The following is an 18,292-nucleotide window of genomic DNA, read 5'->3' as shown; positions in this document are numbered from 1 at the left end:
ATGGGAAAAATGCAAAGAAATTGGAAAAATGCTGGCTAACAATTTTAGGTAGGTAAAATGTTTGTTATTTAAAGGTAGGTACCTCAAAAAGATTGGTAGACATAAATCAAAAATTTTTAGATGAGAAATTGCGAAGATACTATTTTTCATTGATTTACTATTATTATAAAGTTGAGAATTTTACTAATCGTATCTGGCAGCACTGAACACTGAGTTGTCATTAATTTTGTCAGTTTGATAGTTTGTTTTCATTCGATTCTTCGTTCGATATTGTGTTGACTGGTGATAAGAAATATCTCATTGTAAACAGTTGAGTTGTCAAATTTATGATAGTTAAGCTGTACTGTTATTATCACAACACTGCCAATCAGTGAAGAATCATTTAAAGGTAAAAACATACATTTATTTTGTGATTTAGCGCGGTTAATAAAATGCTCTGCTTTGAAAATATTCCGAGAACATGAATGTCGATAATACACAATATGAGTAAATTAAGAGACATCTGATAGTAATAATGTCATTTGACAGGTATCGGAATTCTTCGATATCTCAACATTAGAAAAATCCCGCTGGTTGAAAGTTAAATTTCTTTGAAGTGTCAAAACTTTTATAAACTTTTTATTTTGTACCTACGTTTGTCAGCTGTCATAAAATAATACAATATTAAAACACCTACGCGAAAAGGGTTTCAGGTTCCTGTCCACTTGAATACTATATTTTTTCGCGAATAGTGTCTAAATAAACAATATGGATTCTACATTATTTTAATGTCTGGCAAATTTTATTTTGTTTTGACATAATGTGTACCTACTTACCATACCTAGTCCTTTCAGAGAAAATGTCTGCCCGGACACCCGGTGTTATTGAGGCCCATTTGCAAAAACTATGGGAAGGAAAATATACAATTATTCTCGTTTTAGTTACATAATATTATGGTACCTACGTATTTCATATTATTATTTATTTAAATTTAAACAATACATAACAAAAGTTTCTGAAAAATTAAGTATAGTTACCGTCGTCAGTCCATTTAGTCGCTTTTGACCAGAGCTGTTGAACCCCCATTTTTTTTTTTAATTTCATGTTTCGCGTTCGATTTATGTGGATACCTATATTAAATGTGGTTCGGTTCCATCAAACCAAAGATCCTCTTTCCGTATCATTTAAAAATCAATAAGCTTACTTTATTCCTACCAAGTTATAGGTAAGTAAGTATGTATATTGTTCATGTTTTATGAAAATTCATATATCCTATATGTAATTTTTTAAGATATCCTTACCGGGTGGATCACACGCTATACGTCGACATCACAATTTATTTGTCGCCACCCTAAGTGTACGGCCAGGGTGGGCATGTTGAGCGGCATGCGCAACTCAAACTCAAACGAAAATGTTCGTAGACAATATCTTTCTTTGATTTTACAGTTTTACGTTTGAGTTGCGCACGCCGCTCAACGCTTCGCCGAACACGTTCACCCTGCCGGGGCCCAACAGTTTTAGTAAAGAATACTTTTGTTAAAAGTTTTCTACGGTGGAATGATATGTACCTATAACATAATAGTTGTCATTTTTTTAAACTGAGGAAACGATGGCTAATCTTAATACTATTATGATGTAATATTAAATATCGGATTCCCGAGATTTTTAAAGCATTCCGTTAATATCCAAAATTATGGGTTCCAGTTTAAAGTAATTTAGAGGTTTTCAGGAGTTCCCGGTTTCAGCTCCAATTTCATTTTTAGCTCTTCTCTTGAAATATTGTTGAATATATTATTATTTTATTAAATCATGTCCGATCCTAATAAGATTATAAATGGACCTCACAGAGTGGTGGTTTTGTATTAACAGATTTTTGTTTTTACTAGAAATGGATATTAACCACTCGCTCAATATAATATTAGGTTCGTACTCAAATACAAATTAAAAAACATTATGCGTATTTGTCAGACTCTGCGTTCAAACCTGGGACCCATGACATTATAAGTATAAGCCGACGCGTAAGCCACTCGGCCACCGTGGAGCTGTTGAACATAGACAGTTTTTAATACTTTTCAGTAGATACAGTAAACTGAGTAAACAATCTTTCTCCTTCTGCTTATATTCATCGTTAAGATTTTTAAAAATCGACAACTTAATTGCACTATGGGATAATTATTAATATTTTCAAGATATTCAGGTGCGCATCACGAGGGGGGAGGGGTTATGGTCCGAAATACAAATTATTCATGTGAGCGGAAGATTATTCCTTCCATTTTGTTAGGACCTCGTGACTGAGGATCATGATCCGGGTGATTTAGCTGCCGAAGAGCCTTCTCAACAGGTTGGCTCAAAGACAAAACAGCGCGGACGACACAACCATACGGTAGCGATTGTAATAGTGATGGCCGCTAGGCATGCGCATTCGCTTTTCGCAGATGTGTACTATTAGGTATACCTGCAGGCCAGGTATTTATCATTACACTCAAAGTGCGGAGTATCTGGGTATGAGAAATGTCCAGGGGTCCACAGTTGAAGTGACAAGATGCTATACGTAGTAGACGGGGTAAATGTGAAAGTCAGTGGTACCTGCTAGATTTTGTTAAGTCCGTCCCCTCCCATCTCCTTAGAAATCAATACCCAATATTTTTTTTCAAAATGGACCCCCCCAAACAATTTTTCCGTGTGTGCACCTGAAGATATTAGATTTGTTATTTACATGTTTTATAGTAATACTATGTTGTTACATAGTAACATACTATGTTGTCAATGCAGTCCGGGCCCGGTGCCTTGCCAGCTTTTAACGCACGGATGATGAAATTGATCTCCTGCTCGGATGGAAACGATGAGTGGTCCGTATGAATTCGGAAGAGCAGACTCATCATCCAGGGGAATAAGCGCCTCGAGTAGGGTCGTAGCCGTATCAAATTCCGTACTGGTGGGTCCACCTTCTGGTTTCTCGATGCCGCACATGACGCTGTTAGGTCTTCCCAACTTCATAGTGTAGTCTAGAGGACCCCAGGGGTCCGAACTCCCCTAAATGGTCACAAAGTTCCGCCAGTGGTCTTTCTTGGCTTGCCTTGAAGCCATGCATGGCTGCAAGAAGCAAAATAGAGGCAGGTGGCTGCTTGGATCGGTGCGCGTGTTGATGGGCTTTGCGTGCCTTCCTAAAAAGCGCACGCAGGTCCGACACATGCTGCGTCCACCACGGTGACTGTCCGGGAGGCTTTGGCTTGCAGTGTCCAAGTGAAGATTCGGCAGCTCCGGTCATATCCACAAGAGTGTCAAAATTAGGAATATCATTTTAAGTGGGTAGTGCAGTGCGCTGTTATCTATCACAAAGGCCTACCGCACAACTTCCACGGACGCGCTCTCTATCCTGGCCGGAATCCTTCCTCTTGACCTGCACATATAGGTACGCAGTGTATTCACAAAACTCCTCAAAGTTGAAAAGGCCGTTGTTGGTGACTTTCACCGTGCCCCGCCTCGAAACCTTCATACTGAAAAAGTATCTTTGAGGAAGCGGACAATACGTCTAATGACTCTGGATGCGGTGTCAGAAAACCTGGCAGCGAAAGTGGGATGCTTTCGTGGCCAGCAGTAAAATATATACATGTTAAAAACTGCTGATGCTTCACATCAAACGTACAGCCTCTTGATACGCTCGATTAAGACCGAGTGTGGTGCGGGATGGGTTGGTTTAGAAGGGTCTATGTTTGTGTTGGTAAACACCACAAATAATAACTAATCACTCAGATGCCATTCCGATATTTTTATTCACATTAAATGACTAATATGATTTTTTAATTAAATAATAACCAAATCCTCTTCACTCTCAGCGTGATGAGAGGCTGCGTGGTCCTAATACATATTACTTATATGAAAATCGTCGACTTTATGAACCGGACGACTAGCAAAGCAGTTTATTATAGCATAGGCGTAAAGTACAAAATTCACAAACCCCACTTAATGCTGTGATTATATTATGATCACGTCACATGCTGGCGTGGTGACAAATTTAGTCTATGGTTTCGTCATTTCGCAGAAAATTTTGAATTATTATTCATTATTTGAGTCGTATAGAATCATATGTAGAACTGTGCACTATTCATTGTTTCGAGAAAATGACAAAAAACACTTTGTTGGATTTTTGAGTTTTATAAAAGCATAAAATATTTTTCTACTTTTAGAAATTAGAAATACACAACAGAATTTATGTATGTCAGAATTCTGATTGTTGTAAATAATGAAATATACATGTTTTAAAAGTGAAGAGTGCTACATTTGATACTCACATAGTATACTGTTCTGTCTTTGTTACCAAGGTTGTGTAACGTTCTGTTTTTGATCCCAAACAATTGTGGATGACGTCACTAAGAAGTAGTTCAAATTTACGAGTGCAGTACATCATTATAATAAAAATAATGTATTTTTTTATTTATTGATTTCAATTTTAATAGGTACCTACATAAAATTTATAATACTTTAATTTTAAATTGATTAAATATTGTGGGTATTAAAAAAATAAACATACAGGGAGACAGAGATATTATTGTATGACATATTTTCCAATGTATTAGGTATTAAGAATAATAACGGAATAAAATCTATACTATAAGTTCATTTAGAATGTCATCTTTGTATTTCACCTAAGTTCACGTCCCCAGAATCTCGTAAATTATTCCGGGAGTTATTTTCATCAAATGTTTTTTTTTATCGAATTGGAGGGTACCTATGTAAAGTTTACCATTGTGGCCCATAATGCTTAGTTAATAATTTATTCAACTTTCACTTGGCAACCTTTTTGCAACTGTAAATGGATGAATCCTATCAATGTTATTATTTTTCTTGTATAATATTCCTTAGTTTCCCATAGTCTGATGGATATAAATTCTCTACGTGGACTAAAACATTCCCCTAACGTTTTGAACGCTTCATATTTCTTTTGGACTCGGAACTTAATATGTCATCGATAAGAAAAAAGGAATGAAATAAGCAGTTCACAGAAAATAAATAAAAGATTTAAGAACACAAACGAAAAGTGAACAAAAACAATCCAAATAATTATAGAAACTATTCTTTTTGGTGGAGAGGGGGGACATTGTTTTAATCTAGTTTTAATAATATAAATAAAATTTCATAAAAACAATTGTACTATTGAATCAGGAGCGGTTTATCCTTATAGGAAAATTTTCAACTGAGGTTTCATTCGTCCGAGGATGAAAAAGAATTAGCACTATGTTTTTGAAATAGTTTAAACTTGGATAAATAAAGTAAAATTAAAATATTTACTAAGTAATATTTTCAAAACATTTGATGTAGGTACGCCTATGGATTTTACACGCACTGACCTGCCAACTTTGTCGATTTTTGCCTGTCATTTTTCAGGATTTCTGCTTCTCTTGCGACCTTTGTTTATTATTACTGGTGTTGGTTGGTACTCCATGAGGGGACTAGCCATCAGTATTTATATGTCTTGGTAAAAAAAACCATAAAAAACTCAACTTTAAACACGGTATGTCAACAGTCACAACTGAACGATATGTATGAGCGGCCATATTGTGACGTCACTTAGGGCAACTCTGTGATTGGTCGAAACCGAACAGTTCTACTTGTGTTTCCAAGGACGTGAACAGTTCTAACTTTGATACCAAGCCCTATTTTCTTTCACGATTTTATACCACACAGATATGATTTTAATTCGAATATTATATTGCTAGTCATACATTATGATCCGAAGAATAATGTGGCATACTTAGTTCAATTTCGACATATATGCGACAGTTCTACTTTTGATACTATACGACTCATTTATGGTAATTTCAGTTAATTTTACATTAAAATTATTTGTGATATTGCATCCGTAGATAATATTTTGAACAGAATCGAACCAGCAGATCATAGATAATGGACGTAAACACCAGACATAGATAATAATTTGATAGAAAATCTATAGAGAAAAAAATAAAAACAAAGAGCACGCGTTTTGGAGTCGAAAATGTGTAAGCATGTAGAAAATAATAAAAAACCTTCATTGAGTCATGTGGTTGACGATGTAGCGCGGTACGCGGGAGGTGACCTCATTGTTGTTCTGGCGATTTCGGCAGATTTTGCTGGCTGACAATGTTCGTTTAAAGGATCAACATGTGCTATGGGATGGGAGCATCAGTCTGATAACATTTTAAATACCAAGAAAAACAACATTATACGTATTTTTCCTGTAGCGGCAGCTTACTGTGACAGCGCATAACGTGATGATAATGTGTTTGACGCTTAAGCGACAAAGTTCAAACGTGTTGCTTTTAGAAGCGATAAATTATTATATTCTCAATACAATATTAATAGTGAATTTACAAATACGCATGTTTAGACGTTCAGTGTGATGTTCCACTATTCTACTACTTTAGATAATACTTTTTATTGCTAGCGTTACCTTTTACATTTGCCGAGCGCTCATTTAATTAATGATTGCTATTGATTTATGGCGAACTATCAAAATAGGTATAATAGCCGATATCCACATATCGTATCACCATTGCATATCACATGAGACGGCTAAACCTTGTATAATTAATTACGTCTCAAAATGTGATACAAATATTATTTATACCTATGTAATACACCATTTTGTAAGTGTTTCGTCATGACATCAAATTGGTTATACGCCATTCTGCTACATCAGTGTGGTAATCAGGCACGGTTCCTGGATGGTACGATACGCGAATATTTAACAAGTGGATATAGAACATAAAATAGCTGTCCAAATCAGGGCTTTGAACCGAATACCGAAAAAACTGTTTTTTTGGCTGAACAAGAAATAGGACCGAAAAAAATCAGTTTTTTCAGTTCGGCACATGTTCAAACACGCGCGATAACATGATCTTACTCGTCACTTCAGTTGTCATTCAGTTCTTGTAGACTCATAAACACAACACATCTTACGTCTTGGGTCTTGAAACATTTAAAAATTAATCACTCGGAGTTGTCAGCGGAGGAGCAGTCAAAGGCTCCCGAAAAGGATGACATTTCATGTCAACAATTTCACTACCGTCGCAAAAGAAGTATAACATGAAAAAACCTGAGATAAACGCAAAGGCACTGCCCATATAAACTCCTGTTGACTTATTATTTTAATTAATTCAAAATATTTTTAAGCGAATTAATCAACCATTTTTATTGTATTGCAGGAGTACGCAGACGGAAATTGTTCTTCGGAATTTCACACAAATGTTGATTTACATGTCGATGTGGAAGATGTGATAAATACAACCACAATTCAACCTGAGACTTCCGCTTCGGAAATTGTATTTACCAGAAATGAAGGAGATACAAAAACACCAAACGCTTTTCTTCAAATCGCAAAAGAGACCATTTTTTCCAGTGATGAGGTTGTGATCGATCTTTACATTATTTAAATAAATTAAATTTAAATTTAAAAATAAAGTTAACTAAATTTATTAAAATCAATCATAATCACTGAAAATGAATTAATTATATATTTTTATATTTCAGAATACGAAAAACGCAAATGTCCGCAGGAAAATGCTTTATCTCCTGTGCCAGTGAAAATGTATGATTTTGATGAAAAAGATGAAAACACAACACAATTACGTAACGCAAAGGAAGCTATTACGATATTAAGTCTCGATTCGGGAAAAATACTACTACAAGATTGCCCAATTACTTCGAATACCTCATTTCCAGATGCAGCGAAGATATCAACTTCACTTGATAACAATAATGTGAGTCAAATACTGAATATTATAGCTAATATGTAATTGTTTCGCAGTACCTTTATCTAGACAGTTTTATTTTTCCAATTCAGCAAGCGCTGAATTTAGTTATAGGTTATAGTCATTATTCGATCTGATTGGATTTACATATTTTAGTTTTTAAACTATTTCACTATTTTTATAGGTAATTTCATCTGCGGAGCCTTCTTTTGATTTCGGCAGTGATTATATACCAGAAAGCAGCTGGACTGAAGTAAGTAGTATATTATCAAATATTGACACCTATGAACACTCCATAAAAGACAATAATATTGATAGTTATAGTAAAATATAATTCATATGAATACGTGTATTAATTAAAGCGCTAAGTACCAACATTTTCAAAACTGACATTTTTATAGAAAACAGTTCTACATACCAACGCCAATACTATTAACTATGATCTAAGCGCCTTAAGCAAGTCAAAAAAATACAATAAAATATTTAAATCTAGCGACGATGTAAGTCCATTGGCGAGTTTTATATGTAAGGGTGTAAGTACCACTGCAGCGTTCAACGGCATTCCATATGAAATGGCTGAAAACGGTGTGTTGACACTCACGACTTCTGTTAAAAAACGTCGCCAAAAAGATGATGGAAGTGTCTAAAATGTAAAAAAAAAACTAAAAACTAGTGGCCAGGAGTACTCCACAATTAATAGTAAAGCGATTCCAGCCATAAAACCTCGAAATTATGAGGTAAGTACATTTTTATAATTGTTTTACACAATCTGCTAATTTGTCAAGAAAGCGCTAGTGATGTTCAATGCGTATCGTTATAATGTTATAATATCGATATTAAGCAACTTTTTTTTAAATATATTTTTCTTCTTGGTTTGAAATTCAGAATATTAAGTATATCTAATGTATAAAAATCAATATGTGTTTGTTTGTTTGTTCGTATATTATGCGCTGCCATTCCGTTCATCCGAATGCGATAAAACTTTGTCAACTTATTGCTTGCACTTGCGCGAAGAGTATAGGCTATATCTTATATATAAAAATTAATGTCTGTCTGTCTGTCTGTTATTCTTCTTCTTCTATTTCATTATACCTTCTTTTATTCGTATGGTTCCTATAGAATTCATCCGATTGCGATGAAACCTTTGTTAGTTGTTGTGATAACACCCGCAAAAGTTTCTGAATTAGTACAACCATCTTCTTCTTCTTCTTCTATACTATATTCTTTTATTCGTATGGTCCCTATACCATTCATCCGATTGCGATGAAACCTTCGTCAGTTATTGTGGTAACACCCGCAAAGGTTTCTGAATTAGTACAACCATCCTCTTCTTCTTCTTCTTCTATTCTATATTCTTTTATTCGTATGCGTTCCTATTCCATTCATCCGATTGCAATAAAATTTTCGTCAGTAATTGTGCCAACACCCGCAAAGGTTTCTGAATTAGTACAACAATTTTCTTCTTCTTCTTTTATTCTATCTGTATGTCTGTTATTCTTCTTCTTCTTCTTCTTCATTATACCTTCTTCTATTCGTATGCGTTCCTATACCAATCATCCGATTGCAATGAAATTTTGACCAGTTGTTGTGCGCACGCCCGTGAAGGTTTCTGAATTAGTACAACCATCTTCTTCTTCTTCTATTCGTATGCGTTCTTATAGCATTCATCCGATTGCGATGAATTTTTGACCAGTTGTTGTGCGGACGCCCGCGAAGGTTTCTGAATTAGTACAACCATCTTCTTCTTCTTCTTCTATTCGTATGCGTTCCTATACCATTCATCCATTGCAATGAAATTACGATCAAGTGTTGTTCTCACGCCCGCAAAGGTTTCTGAATTAGAAAAATCATCATCTTCTTCTTCTCCTTCATTCTATTTTCTTTTATTCGTATGGTTCCTATACAATTCATCCGATTGCCACAAAACTTTCGTCAGTTGTTGTACGCATACCCGCAAAGGTTTCTGAATTATAAAAACCATCTTCTTCTTCCTCATTATATCTTCTTTTATTCGTATGGTTCCTATACCATTCATCCGATTGCGATGAAACCTTCGTCAGTTGTTGTGGTAACACCCGCAAAGGTTTCTGAATTAGTACAACCATCTTCTTCCTCATTATATCTTCTTTTATTCGTATGGTCCCTATACCATTCATCCGATTGCCACAAAACTTTCGTCAGTTGTTGTACGCACAGCCGCAAAGGTTTCTGAATTATAAAAACCATCTTCTTCTTCTTTTTCCTCATTATATCTTCTTTTATTCGTATGGTTCCTATACCATTCATCCGATTGCGATGAAACCTTCGTCAGTTGTTGTGGTAACACCCGCAAAGGTTTCTGAATTAGTACAACCATCTTCTATATTCTTCTATTCGTATGCGTTCCTATTCCATTCATCGGATTGCAATAAAACTTTTGTCAGTTGCAGGTTTCTAAATTAGTATTAAATAAAATACAAAGTTTGTTGTTTGTTTGTTCCATCCAATTTTTTTTTTTTTTTACTTCATATTATTAACATTAATAACGTTTTCATATTTTGGATTTGATTTTAATTTAGTGTTCTTTTGTTTGACCTTTACTCCTATTAGAATTATTTTCATATTACCATATTGTAAATTACCTCTTACTATTTTTTAAATATCTAAGATAACTAGAACCACGAAGCGACCCTGTGCGAAGCCGGCTACTTCAGCTAGTTATATATATATATAAAACACATTGTACCTACTTCTTCAATAATTTATAGAATATAATAATAATAATTAATAATGCCTTATTGAATTAAATGGGAAATACACATCCTATAATTAATTAAGAACATATTTTATATTAATTATTTCATGATTGCTAAGTTGTATGGTATCAAATAAAAAAATGTGTACTACTATTTAAATTAAAACATTTCAAAGTATGATATTGACTGACTCACATATGTACCTACTTAATACAAAACAAAGTTCAAAATAATTATTGATAATTTATCAGTTTTATCACCAGTAGATGTTTATAATATGGACACAGGCCGGGTATTGTTTACAGGTAAAGAATAATGGGAATCACTGCATACATAACGACATAACATAACAAGTATTTTATTATGGCCGGCCTATTTAATGCAGACTTAGACAAAGCCGTGTTTGTCTTATTTTTACTATTAGTCCAGGATTCCATAGACGTTTCGTATACATAATATGCGGAACGCGTTCTGACAATTGGGATAGGTTCTCGGGGTCACAAAGATATATAATATCGATGTTGCCAGGCGATATTACAAGTATTTTTTTTTTTATTGTGGTTTTAATTTTTTTTCTTATAACCCACCAAAAATTGTTCTGAATTCTTCAATAAAACCAAGACCGAATCAGAGATTGATTGCAAATGCAATAATTGTACCATGCCATCGGCATGGTGGTAGAACGGTTCGTCCCATTTGAAAAAATAAAAATAGCGGGTAGTGCAATGTGTTCAAAATCATCGATTCTTAGGATCCTCCTTGGCTTAAACTATTTTATTTAGTAATATTTTTGTATAGAATCACCCAGATTGATTTCTTTACCATATATGCATATGGCATTAGTTTTAGTAGGTATAATGGTCAATCCAGAAACAGTGTAGGTTGCACATATAGGTACGTGAATAACATGACATTATATATCTTTGTAACCCTATCCCAATTGTCAGAATGCTTTCCGCATTTTATGTTTACGAAAAATCTATGGGATCCTGCACTATATTATAATAATAATAACGTTATCTCTTAGGCGTAAAACCCACTTAACGGAGCGAGTGGGGCTCTCACGCAAAATTTCACAAGTGGCGTGTAAATCATTGAAAATACAACGTAATCAAATACGCCAGCGCACACTGGATTTGACGACGCCTTGTGCCCGCCTGCCCCATGAGTCATCGTTTTTTGGCTTCTCAGCGATACGATTTAACGAAAATACAACGTAGTCCATTCATTGAACACGGCAAGCAAAATCACGCCCCTCGAAGCGTCGTCGATAAGACAGGCGAGAAGCCATTATTTAAGAACAATGAACTCTTTGTTTAGTTATTGCGTGTCCGATATTAATTGCATGCCCCGAGAATTTTAATAATATTTTTATTGCTTTGTTATGAGAGACGCTGATAATAATAATTATTTTGTGCTCCTTGAGCCCCTTATAACATTGGTGAAGGGTAATGCGCGGGTGGGAGGGGGCCTACTCAGTAGTGAGCGCACCGAACGCTTTTTTGGTGGGCTTTATGCCTTATACCACATAAGGAGAAAGGCGGACATTTGAGTAAAGTTGTACGTACTTGATTTATGATACTCTATAGCAGCGATTTCCAAACTGGGAGGCGCGGGGTGTTGCTAAGGGAGGCGCGAAAAGTTTAACACAATTCACTTAAAACCAGAATCCATATTGTCATACAGTGAAAGTGACGTGACAAATATTTATTTGAATATGTAGATGTTGAATTTATTTAAAATTTAAGAAAAAAATATTGCAGCCACAAGTATGAAGTTTGCAAATGCATAGTTTATAAAACGGTCGCTAGTTATAAACCATACAAAAAAAACAGTCCTATAAAAGGTTGTTTGCAAACCTGATTGACAAACTTTATAATACGTCACTTCTACACTATTGTGTAGTGCGCTGGCTATCTCGTGAAAAAATGAAGTCTGAATAAAAGATCAAATCATAATGTTGAAATTTGACGCAAGTTTGTTTAGGAACGATAATACGATTACGATAAATACGATTTTGTTGTATTTGGTTGAAATTAAAATAAGCAGGTGAATAAATCAATGCAAGGACTACAAATGCATTCACTGATTTTAAAAGACAAAGTGAAGGCATTCATAAAAATTTGGAGCTTTGGAAATCAAAATTACAAAAAAAAAAGTTCGCCATGTATCCACATTTAAATTATTTCTATGCCAGATATAATATATTGAAACAAACAAAAATCTATTCTAGAATAGTTTGATAATCCACTTTTAACATTATTCTACTAATTGTAAAAATTGTGGTTGAAAGATCTTGATCTCGAGGCCCGCTTCAGGCCGCCCATGATAGAATCCATTTGTCAATGAACATGATAAATTTGGATTGACCACTAAACAAGCACATTCATCGCGGAAACGTGGAAACCACTGATCTATAGTCTCTAGGGTCATATGCACATTGCTGAAATAAAACCCAGAATGATTGTGTTAGGACTAGGTAAATACATAATTGAATTGATAAAACAAAAGTATCGAAAAATCTTATTTTTTTAATTTATAATATTGTACCCATCTCTATTGAAAATGTCATCAGTGTGTACTTAGATCCCACTAGCGTCCCTGAGCTGGTACTTAGACCCTAAAATAAGATTCTTTGCGTGGTACTTACACCGTGACCGGAAATGGCAATTTCAAAGCTATGTACTGTGGAAATTGAAAATAAATTTAAGTTTTAAAATTATAGAAGCTGCCAAGATTGCTTCATACTGTGAAACTACATTTTTCAAAATGTCTGCTTCATACAATTTTATTTGACAAATCAGTATTTTGTAGCCACAAGCAAAACTACTTTTTGGTACTTAGCGCCTTAATTAATACACGTATTCATATTATGTATTACATCAATATAGCTAAATTTACGTACTGATTGATAAATATTCGAAAATAATTACAGTTGAGACTCGATTATGGAGGGTAGGTTGGTAAGGACAATTTTTAAAAAACACTGGAAAATCTCAATAAAAAAATGTAAAAAACTTTGGGTTTTAAAACATAAATTATAAACTCCTAAGAAGTTCAATGATACCGCTACCCAAAAGCAATTATTTTTATTAAACATTTAGTGCAATTTGCCCATCTCCTTTGTGTTATAAGTAAACAGCTGATGTCGCGACTTCTATTCGATGACGTATTCGTAATTTTCCAGTTTCAATTTCGCTATTGTGTGTACAAAATTTTGAAAATCAAACAATAGTCATGCTGTAATGTTTATATTCTTTTAATGATTAGTAACTTTGGTAACTAAACAACAAAATTCTATGGTAATGTATGGAAACTTTAATTAATATTCATAGGTCATGAACGAAAGCTGAAAATATTTGTGTTAACCTAAAAATTACCAAAAAATCTTCAATGCAATGTCATTGCCGTTAACGAGTTTTTAGTGAGACAGATTATTAGCACACCAATAAACTTTAAAATATACAGTATAGATATGTTGAAATTTTAATCCAAAATTCAGTCAATGTGACCCTGGATAATAAATTTAGAGTTTACTGTATTTCAAAAGTTTTACGTAAAAATAACAACACACCAGTAAAAATATAAATGCTTAAAACCTACAGACTAGTCATACAAATTTCATTCGAAAAACTGACTTTACCGAAAGAGTGTACTTCAAAGAGTGCATTGTAAGAAAACTTCTATTTTAGCAGCCAGATATTATGAAATTTTAAAAAAAATGCGTCATGCGTCACAATCTATTTTTACAACATTTTTATTTGCTCGTATTCTTATTTGTCCGGTGGTTGTTTATCCAGTACAAATCTTGCGATCGATTTTTAACTAACGTCCCGACTAGCTAGACATTTGAAACTTTTAGAATATATCAGAACACAATGCCAATGCATTCTTTTAATACTTTTAGCCATCTTTAAGTAGAATTGAATTAATTTTCAGTTAATTCTGTTTTGTATGTAAAGTTATTTCGGAAGAAATCCGTAATCCAATCCACTATTATTGGTTGCTAAGTGGGTAGTCCTAGCAACTAAATTATTAATATATACGTGCGTTACTATGGAACTCAAAATGAAATGTCTAAATGACATTTCAGTATTCTATATTTGTTTGTTTTTTATTTACTTCATATCAAGTACAAGTTTGAGCATAATAATTCAACAGAAAATTTTAAAACGTTGTATATAAAATGTTCTTTTTGTCTAAAATCATCTTATTTTTTAGTGGAAAAAATTCTGATAAAATACTCGTATTTTATTTTTAGGAGACTTTACCAGAACAATCAATATCAGCTGAAATCGAAGATGTTAGACTGGTATCTCCGATAAGAGACCAAACTGATGATCAACGACGAGACGATGAAACACGATCGTCACCAAAAAGCCTCCAGTTAGCGACTGCTAATAAACTAAAAGAATTCTCAGACAAAATTTCTCACCAAAAGATTTCTGTTTTTTCTGTGAAACATCAGTGCTAAATTTTTCCAGACACATCAAAAGAAATCACCCCTTGATGGTCGAAGTCCAAAAAATATACTCACTTTCGGTTAATTCAAAAGAGAGGAAACATCTGATAACTTTATTGAGGAAAAAAGGAAATTTCACTACGAACTCAGCATTACATCCCAAATATTGATTTGTTTATTGAAGCCACCAAAATAATTGCAAAGTATGACGCCATTAAAGATGTTTACATGAGTCCTACATTTGCAATGAACATATCAAACTCTTTGAAACAATGCTGCGATATCGCGATTTCATATGCATTAAAAAAACAGATTTTTATGCAACCATTCAATCTGCGGAAGCAGAATCTATTTTAAAATCTATGATACATCTTTTGATAGCTAATTAGAATTTGATATTTCTAATCAAGCTGCAACTGATTTAAATATGCATACATGATAGAGATGGCGAGTTTATTTGACAGATACAGTTTACAGTTATACAATGGTACAATATAACAGAGAGGTAGATATCATTTTTCGAGGCATTAAGCGCAAGATACAAGTTTATCGAGTGAATATTACGGAGAGACTGGCTTGTTTCCTCCCGTCAGCGTTTTATTGAACCTGTCACGATGGAAAATGCTTACCTCAGTATCTCAGCAATTTGGTGAGAAAATATAATAAACGTTTAATAAATATAGGTGAAGTAAACAAAGTGCTTACTGAGTAGTAGTAATTCGATTGTGTGAAGATATATACAAAGAAGTATGTACTTAACAATAATTAAATAAGTAACATTAATTTGAAAGCGATTCATATGTCATGGATTCTGCTGACACTGCGTGGTTCTCACAGAAACATTGATAGCTACACTCGTGCCTTTGTCCAGTGATCTTGGATTATTAAAAGAATATTTAACAAAAAAGGCCAACGAAGCTGTATTGCAACTTCAAGTATCAAAAACTATTGAAATGGCATATTACGAATTACGTGAAACTGTATTTTGCCATGTGCTTCTATTATGTAAATAGAAGGCGTCCAGGAGAACAGGAAAGATTGCCAATACACATCCATGAAAAATCTGAGGTGACCAGAAAAAATTCTAATTAAGGTTCAAACGTATAGTGATACGAAGAAAGAGGGGTCGAGGTATTCTGGTCCTATTCAGTCTGGACGTTCAAGATCATATTAATTTACTTATCAGTCTAAGGACTAATTTTATTTCAGAACAAAACACTTTTTGAAACATGTATTTTTGGATATAAAGTCTTACAAAAGTTAGCAAAACATCCCGAAGCTTTAACATCAACTAATCCAAGAAAGCATTTGGCTACATTGACATAAATTTTCAACATGAGCGAAAATGATACAGAGCAGTTGGCTACATCTATGGGTCATACCACGGGAGTGCATAGTCGATCAATATCAACTGCCGGATGACGTATACCAAACGGTCAAAATCTCTAAGCTTTTATTGTTCAGGCTTCACGGCTTCAGGATTTAAAGGAAAAGCTATGAATGACATGGAAATTGACTTAGAAGATTTGTTAGATGGTCCGACGGATTCCAAAATCTCAAAAAAAATATTAAATCATTTTTCAAAAATCACATAGCGAACAAGAAACCTCCAAAAAAAATGAGTGCAATACTCTAAAACAAAAACATCCAAAAATCGTTCACAATAAGTTGTGGTTAAAAATAAAAGTTTTCATACAAAATACTTATTCAAAAAAATAGTGAGTAGTGTGTATACTGCAATATTAATTACATGTTGGCTTAGGTGTAACATGAAAACAATGTATGTGTTTTGTACTCCTCTTTATATGTAGGGCAGTGTACCTAATGTACAGTTAATATTATTATACATATTTCAACTACCTAAAAATCTTATTAATCTATGTCCATTTATGGAAATTACATACGTCTTCTATTTTGCATTTTCGTTTATAAGTCGAGTGAGTCAAACTCATTTTAAATTAAATTAATTTTTAATAATAAGCTTTGTATTTTATTTTCCTTCACATATTAATCATTAATTGAGCCCATATACGGAAAACGAGCGTTATCCTGAAAACAGCGTTCAGAGATATTGGCAGTTAAACATTTTAGTTGGTTGTTGTGGATATACCCGTTATCGAAAATATTTAATTCTGATGAATAAAACTAGTTTGAGTAATTGAGAACACGGCTTATTAAACAAAAAAACTTTATCGGATAGACCACCATGTTTATAATAAAATGTATGGTAACAAATTTAATGCTGTTTTTCCGTATAACATAAAATAATCGTACAACTCTGATTTTTATGGTAAAATTCTTTAACTTTAGTTTTAAAGTGAGTCACTTGAAGTGATGTCTTCATTAGGAGGTCCATTTCCAACAACATTGGGATAAATTCCAATATATTTCTTAACTAATCGGCGCTTTCTTGCCTTCACAAAAGGCAAACAAGAGAAAATGTCATCCATTTACTTACATTTACGATTTGTGTACAGTGCCGCAAACTTATCTGAAGAATTTATGGGGGAACCACAGTCGAAAACTACCCAATCGAGGCTCGCAACTGGACAGAATCTGATATTGGAATGGTGTATTCAATATGGGTTCTAGTAGTTCCATTTTTGACCATTATTCGGATATGTTGGTTGGACTGTATGTCATGTACATCATAGATATGATATACGGATAAACAGCGTGTAACGCGTGGTCAGTTTGGACTGTCTACTGCCACCTATTGTTAGAATATCAAAGTAATATTTGGTGAGTGCATGCATAAGTATATGTCGTGTAATTCAAATTGATTTACGAAAAAACAGCGTTATCGCGATAATGCTGTTTTTATAACAAATATGTATGACTAACAAAATTTAGTGTGCACTAGTTATGTCAGATCTTAACAGCCTACCTCCATCCTTTCACCACTGCTATATTATTATCATACTTTCACCAATTTTAACGGTTTACATATACAGTATAACCTCGTTTTTACATGCCCGGAATTCACGTTTTCCCGGCAATTGCGTGTATTTTTTTCAGTCCCGATGTATATCAGTACATTTAATACCCGCATTTATGTTTTTCTTTCCCGCGATTTCCTAACCCTATAACTAATAATAAAAATAACCTTAACAAATAATCCAGTATATCGGCTATTTTCAAAAATTTTTTGCTGCTGGCTTCCTGTAAAGTATAAACTGACAAGAATCGTGTTTTATTTTGAGATGAATTTTATGTCACTACTATACGACCCAAAGAAGTTAGATGGTCTTTAATATACGGCCATATATTTCCGATACAACATTTCATGGTGAAGTGTGATACGGCGAACTGCATACGTACAAGTTTCCGGACACGAGCCAACATTGGGTGGCACGTATGTGATGAAGGACCAGTTCCAACTTCTG

At 33.9% G+C, this 18,292-nt stretch overlaps 1 long non-coding RNA gene across 1 annotated transcript; it reads left to right on the top strand.

The window, feature by feature from the left end:
* Positions 1-244: 244 nt before the first annotated feature.
* On the top strand, positions 245-16,464 carry LOC147080063 (uncharacterized). The gene is made up of 5 exons (XR_015071940.1): positions 245-388; positions 7,164-7,364; positions 7,489-7,718; positions 7,894-7,962; positions 14,706-16,464. It is a non-coding gene; the product is annotated as an uncharacterized LOC147080063 (long non-coding RNA).
* Positions 16,465-18,292: the final 1,828 nt, after the last annotated feature.

This window comes from Rhyacophila brunnea, unplaced genomic scaffold (genome assembly GCF_057557595.1).
Source record: "Rhyacophila brunnea isolate RB1 unplaced genomic scaffold, BYU_Rbru_1.0 scaffold_1, whole genome shotgun sequence".
Lineage (NCBI taxonomy): Eukaryota > Metazoa > Arthropoda > Insecta > Trichoptera > Rhyacophilidae > Rhyacophila > Rhyacophila brunnea.
Note: the sequence above shows the minus strand (reverse complement) of the source record. Positions and strands in the feature narration are given on the sequence as shown.